Source organism: Mustela erminea, chromosome 1, assembly GCF_009829155.1.
Source record: "Mustela erminea isolate mMusErm1 chromosome 1, mMusErm1.Pri, whole genome shotgun sequence".
Lineage (NCBI taxonomy): Eukaryota > Metazoa > Chordata > Mammalia > Carnivora > Mustelidae > Mustela > Mustela erminea.
The window spans coordinates 66,977,930-66,990,653 of NC_045614.1; the positions used below are offsets into that span (position 1 = coordinate 66,977,930).

The following is a 12,724-nucleotide window of genomic DNA, read 5'->3' on the forward strand; positions in this document are numbered from 1 at the left end:
TTAATGAGGGTCACCTGGGGCACCTGGGTGGCTCTGTTGGTTAAGCAGCTGCCTTTGCCTCAGGTCATGATCCCAGAGTTGGGGGTCGAGCGCTGCATTGGGCTCCCTGCTCAGTGGAGAGTCTGCTTCTCCCTCTACCTCTGCCACTCCCCCTGCTTGTGCGTGCGCTCTCTGTATCAAATAAATACATTAAAAAAAAAAAAAAAAAAAGGTTGCATGCACCACCAACTGAGCCAGGCAGGCATCCCTCATAACCTCACCTTTTATGGTTCAACATTCCTAAACACAAAAAGACTTGAAACCATTCACAATCTTGAGATGTACAGGTCTGTACCTGCCTAATGGACTGAGAGTTCCAGAAGGAGGAGATACAACTATACTGAGAGACAGCAGGTTCTGGAAAGGAGAATGCCCACAGGACAGAAACCCTATTTAATTCACCCAGAGAGTGTCTGCATTTGGCTTTTCCTCCATCGGTACCTTCTCTGACATATGTCTGCACAGCTGTCATGCCATGGAAGAAAGTTACATATATCAAAATGTTGATTGTAACACTGAAATAGCAAAAACGTGGAAAATATCTCAGTAATTATGATCCCTATGGAACTCTTTAATATGGCTTGCATGGCCAGGCATCTAGCTTCTCCCTGCCTCATGGACCTCATCTTGTGCTTTGTTCTCTCTGCTCAGGCCACACTGAACATGTGTTCATCCCTCACACCAGTATCCCTCTCACTACAGGGCTTTTGCATCTGCTCTTCCCTTTACCTTTTTAACTCTTCCCGACTTTCAGATCTCAGTCTCCTCAGGCTGTCCCTGACCTTCTGACAAGGAATCCCTAATCTTTAAGCTTTCCACTCTTACAAATATGTACTCTCAGAGCACTTTTCTCATCCTTCTACCTCTCATTTTTCATGACGTATATTCATATGTATATACACACAACTGTTTTGATTAATGTCAGTAGCCTCCATTGGTGTGTAAGTAGACAGGGTCTGTGTTCAATTTCATTCTCTATTTCATCATCACCTAACACAATACATTCCATAACTATTTGTTTAATATGTATATCAGTGAATGCAATTCTTATTTGTGGTGATTTTCAAAATACTTAACAACTAATATGGCACGGACCCTTCTCATTCACCACTGGAGATAGCCATTATATAACCAGCATAACTACACATGTCAATGTAAGGACATATTTAGCCAGAGTGACTCCATCTTGGGTAAATAGCCATTTTGTTGTTTGTGCAGTAAACTTAAATTGACTCTCTCCCCCAGAAAAACTTACTTAGAAACAAGTCTGGGAAACCAGTAAAATGTAGTTGGCTCGTTCCTGATAATAGAGCCCAGAATACAAGGACGAGTCAGGCCAGATGGAGACATCTAATCAGTACGAAGTACTGTTTGTAACAGTGAGAAGGTCTTGCCCAAACCAAAGTGACTCCATCTTGGGAAGGACGACAATCTTATTATTCACACTGAAAATGTTAACTGACTAAGCCTTCCCAAAAACTACTGTTTGTAACAGTTTCTGATATATAGTAATCTTGAATAACACATCGCCAGACCAGATAAAACTAGCCAATCAACAAGAGACACACAAAGCCGGTGGGTTGAAATACTAAAATATGGGTTACAGTTTTACCCAATAAAAAGTAGCCTGTAAGATTGGGAGGGGTCGCTCTCTTCGGAGACGGCCCTGACCAGTCAGTCAATTTTTGAGCCTATAAACTGGGAGTGGTCGCTCTCTTCAGAGACCGCCCTGGCTGGTCAGTCTGACTTCTAATGCTTGGCATGGAATAGAGCTTTGCATAACTTTAACTTTGTTTCAGTCTCATTCCCCTGGCCGATCAATCTGATTTCTAATACTTGGCATAAAATAAAGCTTTAAATAACTTTCACTTTGTTTCGGTCTCGTTTCATTTAATAACGGACCTAACAGTCAACACCAACTATATATTAATCCTGACTGTATTACAATACCAAAGGTTCTTTCTTTTTAAGTTTATTTATTTTTTTAGTAATCTCTACACCCAAAGTGGGGCTTGAACTCATGACACCGAGATCGAGAGTTGCATGCTCTTCCAACTGAGCCAGCCAGGCACCCCCACGATCCTAAGGGTTCTAACATAAACTTATTGCTTTCATTCTGACCGATTACAGCATTTACATAGGACTGTAAATAATTAAACAATAAATTTAAAATCAAAATTTCAAAATCAGAATCAAATCAGATCAGATCAAAAATCAAATCAGATCTAGATCTACGTGCTGAGTTTGAATTAGATACTGAATCATCTAGGTTTACTATCAGCTACATATAATCGAAAATCTAAATTAGGGGCAGCTGGGTGGCTCAGTCAGTAAAGCACCTGCCTTTGGTTCAGGTCACGACCCCAGGGTCCTAGGATTGATCCACTCATCAGGCTCCCTGGTTAGCAGTGAGTCTGTTTCTCCTTCTCCCTCTGCCTGCCACTCCCCCTGCTTGTACTCTCTCTCTCTCTGTCAAATAAATAAAATCTTTAAAAAAGAAAGAAAGGAAGGAAGGAAAGAAGAGAGAGAGAGGAAGGAAGAAAGGAAGAAAGAAAGAAAATCAATCCAAGTTAACAATGAATAAGTCTTGGGGTGCCTGGCTAGCTCAGTCAGAAGAACATGTGAGTCTGGATCTCAGTGTTGTGAGTTTGAGCCCCACACTGTAGAAATTATTTTTAAAAATAAGCTTTAAAAAAATGAGTAAGTCTTGCATGCAATAAGGTTTCATCATCACACATACACATATATTCACAAATCCAGTCTGGAATTAGTATGGAGACTTCAAGATATCATCAGGAACACAGGCTCTTCAAGCTTTCTGCCCCTGCCTCACTGGAACATTTGTCTTCATGGTCTAAGATGGCTGTTGGAGTTCCAGCCATCACATTTACATTCTAGACAGCAGAATGGAATACTAATGTGAAAAGCAAAGAGAGAAAAAGACATGTATTAACCTTTTAAAGCAGTTTTCCAAAAACTGCCATATTATTTTAATTCCTTGCATCTCACTGGCAAGAATTTAGCCATGCAGCTACACCTAGCTGAATGGGAGACTGGAAAAATGGGAGCATTTGATCTAGGCAGTTATGTGACAAGCTAAAATCAGAGATTGTAGGACTTTGGAAGATGAAGACAAGTTGGGGTAGGTGGCTAACAGTCTCTACTTCAGACAGTTTCATATATTACACAATTTCTTCTAATGGGAGGGAATGCATAGAAATTTAAGAAACTGGTTTAAGGTGTGGTTGGGAAGGGGTAGAAAGAAGAGGAGAATGGGAATAGAGTAATACAGATGAGGATGGAGTTATATTTCTTTTTTTTTTTAGATTTTATTTATTTATTTGACAGAGGGAGAGAGAGAGATCACAAGTAGGCAGTGCAGCAGGCAGAGAGAGGGAGAAGCAGGATCCCCACTGAGCAGAGAGCCCGATGTGGGCCTCAATCCCAGGACTCTGAGATCATGACCTGAGCCTAAGGCAGAGGCTTAACCCACTGAGCCACCCAGGTGCACCTTCTTCTTCTTCTTTTTTTTTTTTTAATATTTTATTTATTTATTTGACAGAGAGAGAGAGATCACAAGTAAGCAGAGCAGAAGGCAGAGGGAGAAGGAGAAGCAGGCTCCCCATGGAGCTTCCCTAGACCACACGGTTCTGGGTTTGAATTAACCAATCCAGCCTTAGCCCAGAATCCCCAACGCCCTCCCTACCCATGGAGAATGATCTTGTGAGTAATAATCCTCTCTTTCAATTTCCCTCCTAATCTTTTGTTGAACCATGGCAACACTGACATCTTGCATTTCTTCAGCAAATATTAACTTAACAAAATTATAACAAAAACATATTCTGGACTTCTAGAATAAGGAAAGGAAACTACGAAATTGGAGGTATAGTGCAAGAAACCACAGTGGCAGGGAAGATTTCCACAAGCAACATTAAGACATTGTAGATCCATTCACCAGTGAAACCAGTGAAGATTTTGCTAAAAAGAAAGCAAAAAATCAGTGTTTGTCTTTCCCCACCACTGCCACCGAGTCTCTGGGAGGTGGAGGCTCAGGTGTGCTCCAGATTAGACTCTACCAGTAAACCACTGCCATGCCTGAGTGGCTGAGAGGCATGGCAGCTGGCAGTGGAATGGGTGTTGGGACTCTCCTTTGCAAAAGGTGCAGAAGACCATCCTCCTCCACAACAGCCTAGCACGGGGAATTCACTAAGCAGCCAAAGCTTTAGACAAGCTCCAAGCCCACATTTGTGTACTTGCATCCAGCTGCGATAACGCTATGTCTGTCAGCTTGGTGGAGGCCTTTGGTGCTAAACACCAAATCAATCTCATTAAGGCCAATGACAAGAGCCTAGGGGGGTGGGTAGATGGGTAGGCCTCTGCAAAGTTGACAAAGAGGGAAAACCCCACAAAGTGTTTCGTTGGAGTTGTATGGTGCTTATGGCAAAGAGTCTCCGACCAAGGATGTCATCAAGGAATACTTTACGTGCTCAAAATGAACAAATAAAAAACTTGTTCTTGTTGAAAAAGAAAAAAACAAAATCATTTAAAATCTCTAGAAATGGAGCACCTGGGTGGCTCAGTCGGTGAAGTGTCTGCCTTCGGCTCAGGTCATGTTGTCAGGGTCCCGAGATCGAGTTCCATGTTGGGCTCCCTGCTCAGTGGGAGAGCCTGCTTCTCTCTCTCCTCCCTGCTTGTGCTGTCTGTCACTATCTCTGTCTCTCTCAAATAAATTTTTAAAATCTTAAAATAAATAAAATAAAAATAAAATCTCTAGAAATTGTCTCTAGGATGTATAGCCTGTAAAAAAAAAAAAAAAAACTTACTAGAAAGAAAAAAAGAAAGAAATTAATTTACTAAAACAAAACAAAACAAAAACTACTAAAATTCAGTACAACTACTAAGAGTCTATGGTATTTAAGCTGAGACCTACTCCTCCTTACCCCACTCCCACTCAGCAAGATGAACACTCAGGACCAGTACAGCCAAGAAAGAACACAGCACTCCCTCTCCCCCCAGTTGGAGGGCTATTTCCTACACGCAGCAGGATCAACATTTCTGTCTGGTCCCCCTCAATCTTTTGTGGAGGCTTACTTCTTGTGAGTGCCACTGAGAAATGAGGGCTCCTTTCTTCTGCCCAGTTCTCACTCACAGGACTGAGGCTCTACCCTGGATGTGGTACCTCGGGAGTCCACAGCTCTGATTGTCCTCACCTCTGCTCACCAGGCAGTGGTTTCAAGCCGGAAGAGGCAAGCCAGGAAGATGTGATGTTACTACCCCCTCTCTACTGAGTGCTCAATTCCTATGGCAAGAGCAACACTGGGAGAGAAGTGTGCCACTGTCTCCTATCCCCCCTTTGGAGTAATGGCTCAGAGATTTTGCCTAAGGAAAGAAGCAGGATGAAAAAGAAAGCTCTTACTCTCTTCCCAAAGGCACTGACTTCATCTGCTATCCATGTGGAGAAGTTCAAGCTTGAGGGTTCTCTCAAAAACAGTGGAGATTGTGGTGATAGACAACTAAAAGGAGAATGACATATTTATTAGATATACAGGCAAAGTATAGGCCAGCTAGAAAACCTGGGAAAGGGAGCAGGGAAGAGCCTATCTGGGATCAGAATAAACTCAAATACCGCTCTCAAAAAACCATTCTGTCTGGGCACCTGGATGGCTCAGTAGGTTGAGTGTCTGGCTCTTTACTTCAGCTCAGGTCATGCTCTTAGGGCTTGAGGTCAAATCTTCTGTTGGCTCAGTCCTCTGCGCTTGGTGTGGAGTCCGCTTGAGATCCTCTCTCTCCTTCTGCTCCTCCCTCAGCACATTCTCCCTCTCTCTCTCTTTAAAAATAAATAAATAAGTAAAATCTTGAAAAAAAAAAAAAGGATTTGAATTACTTATTTTTCTGCGAGACAGAGACAGAGAGAGAGAGCACAAGGGAGAAGGGCAGAGGCAGAGGGGGAAGTGGGCTCCCAACCGAGCAGGGAGCCCAATATGGGCTTGATCCCAGAACGCTGGGATCATGACCCAAGCTGAAGGCAGATGCTTAACCAACTGAGCCACCCAGGTATCCCACAATAAACAAAGTCTTTAAAAAACAATTCTATTCTGTCAAAGGAGCCTGAATTGCACTGGTTTCGTCTGGAGAGCAATTTTTGCACCAGGCCTTTGCCAAAAATAATAGAGTAACCAGTGGGCAATTTAGTGGAGTCTAACAGCAGTGCGGTCCAAGGAAGAGATATTAAAGCAAGCCCCGCCAAAACGTCCACATCCCAGAGTGACTAGGGACAATGAGGGCAACATTAGAGGTTTACCACAGGTGAAGGGAAAGGTGGAGAGAGAGGAGAGTATGCTAAAATGATGCAGCCAGTCACTAAACAAATAAACAAGCAAGTAACAACAGCAAGCCCTATTGGAAGGGTTACTACGATATTATCCGAAATGTCCAGTTTCTGACCAAAAGAAAAAAATTACGGTACATGCAAAGAAACAAGAAAGCATGACTTAACACTGAAACAAAAAAAACAAAAACAAAAAAACAGGCAACACATACTGCACGTGAGAGCAACCAGATGTCAGAGTTAACAAACCAAAGCTTCCCAGTAGCCATTTGTTTCATGTTAGTGCCAACCTATAGAGAGAGAAGGTCCTGGCTAGACATGCCTGGGGGCAATGCCATTTCCCCAGTGTGGAGGCCAGACCAGCTCCTGTGGTTCTTACGACTACAAGATGCAAGTCAGCAACAGCCATGAGGAAATGCTGGGGGGAAAAAATAAGGTTTATTACTGACAAGTTCTGGAGGGTTGGTACATGGCTCATCCGGGGCTATACAGTGAGATCAGGGGTACAGAGAACATGGCCTGGGGTTTTGCAGTTACTGCAGTCAGGGGTGGGTTGCCTAGGGTTTTACAGGTTCATTCTTTATTGGTGAATTTAAAACCTAAAAGTAGGAATTAAAGTGCATGAAGAGAAAAACATAGCCCCTCAAATACTAGCAAACCAAGTGGCAATATATAAAAATGGTGCACCATGACCAAGAGAGATTTATCCAAGGAATGTGAGTTTGGTTTAATATAATTATTTTATTTATTTATTATTTTAATGCATCATATCACTAAAATGAAAAAAGAATCACATGATCACCTCAATAGACACAAAAAAGTGTTCGATAAAATTCAACACCTTGTCAGGAAAACAAAACACGCAACAAACTTCAACAAACAGGGACAGAAAGGAACCTGACAAAAGAGTATCTATAGGGCACCTGGGTGGCTCAGTTGGTTGAGTGACTGCCTTTGGCTCGTGTCATGATCCTGGAGTACCAGGATCGAGTCCCACATTGGGCTCTTCTCCATCTGACCCTCTCCCTTCTCATGCTCTCTCTCCCTCATTCTCTCTCCCTCAAATAAATAAATTAAATTAAATCTTGTCTAAAAAGAGTATCTATAAAAACTCACAACTAACATATTTAACAACTTACATATTTAATGGCGGAAGACTGGATTTTGGGACGCCTGGGTGGCTCAGTTGGTTAAGTGTCTACCTTCAGCTCAGGTCATGATCCTTGGGTCCTGGGATAGAATGCCACATCAGGCATCCTGCTTGGTGGGGAGTCTGCTTTTCCCTCTGCTGCTCCCCCTGCTTGTGTTCTCTGACAAACAAATAAATAAAATCTTTAAAAAAAAGAAAGAAAGAAAGACTGGATGTTTTCCCCCTAAAATCAGGAATAAGACTAGGATGTCCACCTTGCTATTTCTGTTCAAGGTTGTAATAGAAGGTTCTAGTCAAGGAAATTGGTCAAGGATAAAAGAAGGCATCCAGACTGGAAGGGAAGAAGTAAAATTATCTCTACCCACAAATGATGTGGCCTTAAATAGAAAAAATCCTAAGGAATTACCTGAAAAACTATTAGAGATAAGAAACAGTTCTATTTTCATCAAGGCTACAGAAAACAAGATCAATTTTTTTCTATATACTTTCGATGAACAATCTGAAAATGAAATTAATAAAATAATTTCATTTGAAATAGCATCAAAAAGAATACAACTTGGTTGCCTGCGTGGCTTAGTCAGTTAAACATCTGCCTTCTGCTCAGGTCATGATCCCAGGATCCTACAATCAAGCCCTGCATCAGACTCCCTGCTCAGCAAAGAGCCTGCTTCTCCCTTTCCCTCTCCTGCTGCTCTGCCCATTTGTACTCTCTCTCTCTCCCTCTCTCTCAAGTAAATAAAATCTTTAAAAAAAAAAAAAAGAAGATAACTCTTAGAAACCTACTCACAAAACAAATATATTATATGTTGAATACTATAAAACATTGCTGAAAAAATCATAATATATCTAAATAAATTGAAAAAATTCCATATTTTTATATATCAGAAGATCAGAAGACAATGTTATAAAGGTGGCAGTACTCCCCAAATTGATCTACAGATTCAATGCATTCTCTATCAGAATCCCAGGTGACTTTGTAGAAATTTACAACCTGATTCTAAACTGCACATCATATTATAAGAGCTTCTGAAAAGCTCAAAACATTCTTAAAAAAGAACAAACATGGAGGATTCACATTTCCTCATTTCAAAATACACTACAAAGTAATGGTAATCAAGACAGTATGATACTGGCTTAAGATTAGACATAAAAAATCAATAAATAGAAGTGAGAGCCCAGAAAAAAACCCATGTGTCTAGGGTTTATTTATTTAGTTATTTATTATTACTAACATTTAATGTATTATTTATTTCAGGGATACAGGTCTGTGATTCATCAGTCTTACACAACATACAGCGTTTGCCACAACACATACCCTTCCCAATGTCTACCACCCAGCCACCTTATTCCCCTACCCACCTCCCCTCCAGCAACCTTCAGTTTGTTTCCTGAGACTGAGTCTTTTGTGGTTTGTCTCCCTGTCTGGTTTCATCTTGTTCCATTTTCCCCTCTCTTCCCCTATGAGCCTCTGCCTTGCTTCTCAAATTCCACGTATCAATAAGATCATGTAATTGTCTTTCTCTGATTAACTTATATCCCTTAGCATAATACCTTCTAGTTCCATCCATGTCATTTCAAATGGCAAGATTTCAGTTTTTTGATGGCTGCTTAATATTCCATTGTGTTTATGAACCACATCTTTATCCATTCAACTGTCGATGGACATCTAGGCTCTTTCCATAGTTCAGCTATTGTGGACACTGTTCATATAAACTTTTGGGTGCACATGGCCCTTTGGATCACTACATTTGTATTTTGGGGGTAAATACCCAGTAGTGCAATTGTGGGGGTCATAGGGTAGCTAACTCTATTTTCAACTTTTTGAGGAACCTCCATACTGTTTTCCAGAGTGGTTGCACCAGTTTGCATTCCCACCAACAGTGTAGGAGGGTTCCCCTTTCTCTGCATCCTTGTCAACATCTCTCACTTTCTGACTAGTTAATTTTTTTTTTAATTTTTTATTTTTTATAAACATATATTTTTATCCCCAGGGGTACAGGTCTGTGAATCACCAGGTTTACACACTTCACAGCACTCACCAAAGCACGTACCCTCCCCAATGTCCATAATCCCACCCCCTTCTCCCAAACCCCCTCCCCCCAGCAACCCTCAGTTTGTTTTGTGAGATTAAGAGTCACTTATGGTTTGTCTCCCTCCCAATTCCATCTTGTTTCATTGATTCTTCTCCTACCCACTTAAGCCCCCATGTTGCATCACCACTTCCTCATATCAGGGAGATCATATGATAGTTGTCTTTCTCTGCTTGACTTATTTCACTAAGCATGATACACTCTAGTTCCATCCATGTTGTCGCAAATGGCAAGATTTCATTTCTTTTGATGGCTGCATAGTATTCCATTGTGTATATATGCCACATCTTCTTGATCCATTCATCTGTTGATGGACATCTAGGTTCTTTCCATAGTTTGGCTATTGTGGACATTGCTGCTATAAACATTCGGGTGCACGTGCCCCTTTGGAACACTACGTTTGTATCTTTAGGGTAAATACCCAGTAGTGCAATTGCTGGGTCATAGGGTAGTTCTATCTTCAACATTTTGAGGAACCTCCATGCTGTTTTCCAGAGTGGCTGCACCAGCTTGCATTCCCACCAACAGTGTACGAGGGTTCCCCTTTCTCCGCATCCTCGCCAGCATCTGTCATTTCCTGACTTGTTTATTTTAGCCATTCTGACTGGTGTGAGGTGATATCTCATTGTGATTTTGATTTGTATTTCCCTGATGCCGAGTGATATGGAGCACTTTTTCATGTGTCTGTTGGCCATCTGGATGTCTGACTAGTTAATTTTAACCATTCTGACTACTGTGAGGTGGTATCTCATTGTGGTTTTGATTTTTATTTCCCTGATGCCAACTGATGTTGAACACTTTTTCATATGTCTATTGGCCAATTTGGGTATCTACTTTGGAAAAGAACATAAGATTCTTGATCTCAAGGTCATGAGTTTGAGCCCCACATTGGGGGTTGAGATTACATTAAAAATTTTAAGAGGCCCCTGGGTAGCTCAGCTGATTAAGCAACTGACTCTTAGTTTTGGCTAAGGTCATGATCTTGGGGTTGTGGGATCAAGCCCTGCATTAGGCTCTGAACTGAGCAGGGAGTTGGCTTCAGATTCTGTCCCTCCCTCTCCTGCTGCTCCTCCCCCTTTCTCACGCTTTCTTTCTTTATTTTTTTATTTTTTTAAAGATTTTATTTATTTATTTGACAGAGAGAGACACAGAGAAAGAGGGAACACAAGCGGGGGGAGTGGGAGAAGGAGAGGCAGGCCTCCTGCCCAGCAGGGAGCCTGATGCAGGGCTTAATCCCAGGATGCCGAGATCATGACCTGAACTGAAGGCAGACACTTAATGATTGAACCACCAAGGCACCCCTTAAATAAATCTTTAAATATTTTTTTTGCACTGTCTTGAGGTTTTTTATTTTCTTTACATATATCATGCCACAAATTCGTAGGAAATGGGTTCAGGCTAGCAGTTCAGGCTCCTTTCCACTGGTTCTCACAAAACGTGTTTCTCTGGGTGGGGCAGGCTGGCACTTCAGTTGAACTCAAGTACCTTTCTCTTTGGCTTCCTTCTTTTTCTGGTCTTATTCCTTCACACGTTCCAGGAAGCTATCTCAGCTCTTTGAGTGTTTAATATGCTCAATGCATACATTAATACTCTTGGCAAGAATCTTGCCCTTAATTTGTTTGTTTACAACAATGCCAATAGCATGTTGAGTAGCATTATAGACTCTTCCAGTTTGTCATGGTGACATTTGTGGGACATGCCTTTTAGAACAGTGTCCATTTTCTTCATGTCCCCAATATCATCTTTCTCGTAGATTCCCATATATGTGGCCAAAGGAACAACTCCATGTTTTCTAAAAGGCCTAGAAAACATATAGTGGGCACTTCTCCTTTTTCCCTTTGTGTTGGTCATTTTGGTGAATTACTGGATGATGGCTGTTCCAGATGAAAGGAAAGCAAAAATTTTTTAAACTAAAGTATAAATGGGGTGCCTGGGTGGCTTAGTTGGTTTAGTGACTGACTCTTGGTTTAGGCTCAGGTCATGATCTCAGGGTCATGGGATCTAGCCCCATGTCATTGGGCTCTGTGTTCAGAGAGAAATTGGCTAGAGGTTCTCTCTATCCTCCCCCCATGCTCTCTCTCTCCCTCTTTCTCTCTCTCTAAAATAACAAATAAATCTTTAAAATAATATATAATAAATAAATAAAATAAAATATTAAATATTATTTTATTTTAAAGATTTTATTTATTTATTTGACACACAGAAGGAGATCACAAGTATGCAGAGAGATAGGCAGAGAGAGAGAGGGTAGCAGTCTCCCTACTGAGCAGAGAGCCCGATGCGGGACTCGATTGCAGGACCCTGAGATCATGACCTGAGATGAAGGCAGAGGCTTTAACCCACTGAGCCACCCAGGCGCCCTAAAAATTAAATTCTTTTTTTTTTTTAAGATTTTTATTTATTTACTTATTTGACAGACAGAGATCACAAGCAAGCAGAGAGATAGACAGAGATAGAAGGAGGGGAAGCAGGCTCCCCCGCTGAACAGAGAGCCTGATGCAGGGCTCGATCCCAGGACCCTGGGATCATGACCTGAGCCGAAGGCAGAGGCTTTAACCCACTGAGCCACCAGACCCCCCTAAAAATTAAATTCTTAAAATTAAGAACTTTAAAATGGACAAAGAGGAGCACCTGGCTGGTTTAGTTGGTAGAACACATGACTCCTGATGTCAGGATCATGAATTAGAGCCCCATGTTGGGCGTGGAAATTATTTGAAAAAAGTTTAAAATAAAATAAAATAAAATAAAATGGGTAAAGTATCCTTATTCTTAACATCCTCAAAGTGGAAATAACCCAAATTGCCATCACTTGATGAATTAATAAGCAAAATGCAGTGTTCACAAACAAGGGAATATTAGTCAGCCATGAAAAGGAATGGAGTGCTGATATATGCTACAATAACAGACAAATTTTAAAAACATGTTCAGTGAAAAAAGTCAGTCACAGATGGCATACATTGTATGATTCTCTTTGTGTGAGGTGTCCAGAAGAGGCAATCCCCAAATAGTAATTTGAGACAGAAAGCAGATTAGTGATTGCCAGGAGCCGGACATGGGAGACCATGCAGCATGCAGCGTTTCTTTAGGAAGTGATAAAATGTTCTGGAATTATATAAT

At 41.3% G+C, this 12,724-nt stretch overlaps 2 pseudogenes; one reads left to right on the forward strand and one right to left on the reverse strand.

The window, feature by feature from the left end:
* Nucleotides 1-4,151: 4,151 nt before the first annotated feature.
* LOC116600753 lies at nt 4,152-4,535 on the forward strand (annotated as a pseudogene).
* A 6,437-nt stretch (nt 4,536-10,972) lies between these two features.
* LOC116600703 lies at nt 10,973-11,461 on the reverse strand (annotated as a pseudogene).
* Between the last annotated feature and the right edge of the window lie 1,263 nt (nt 11,462-12,724).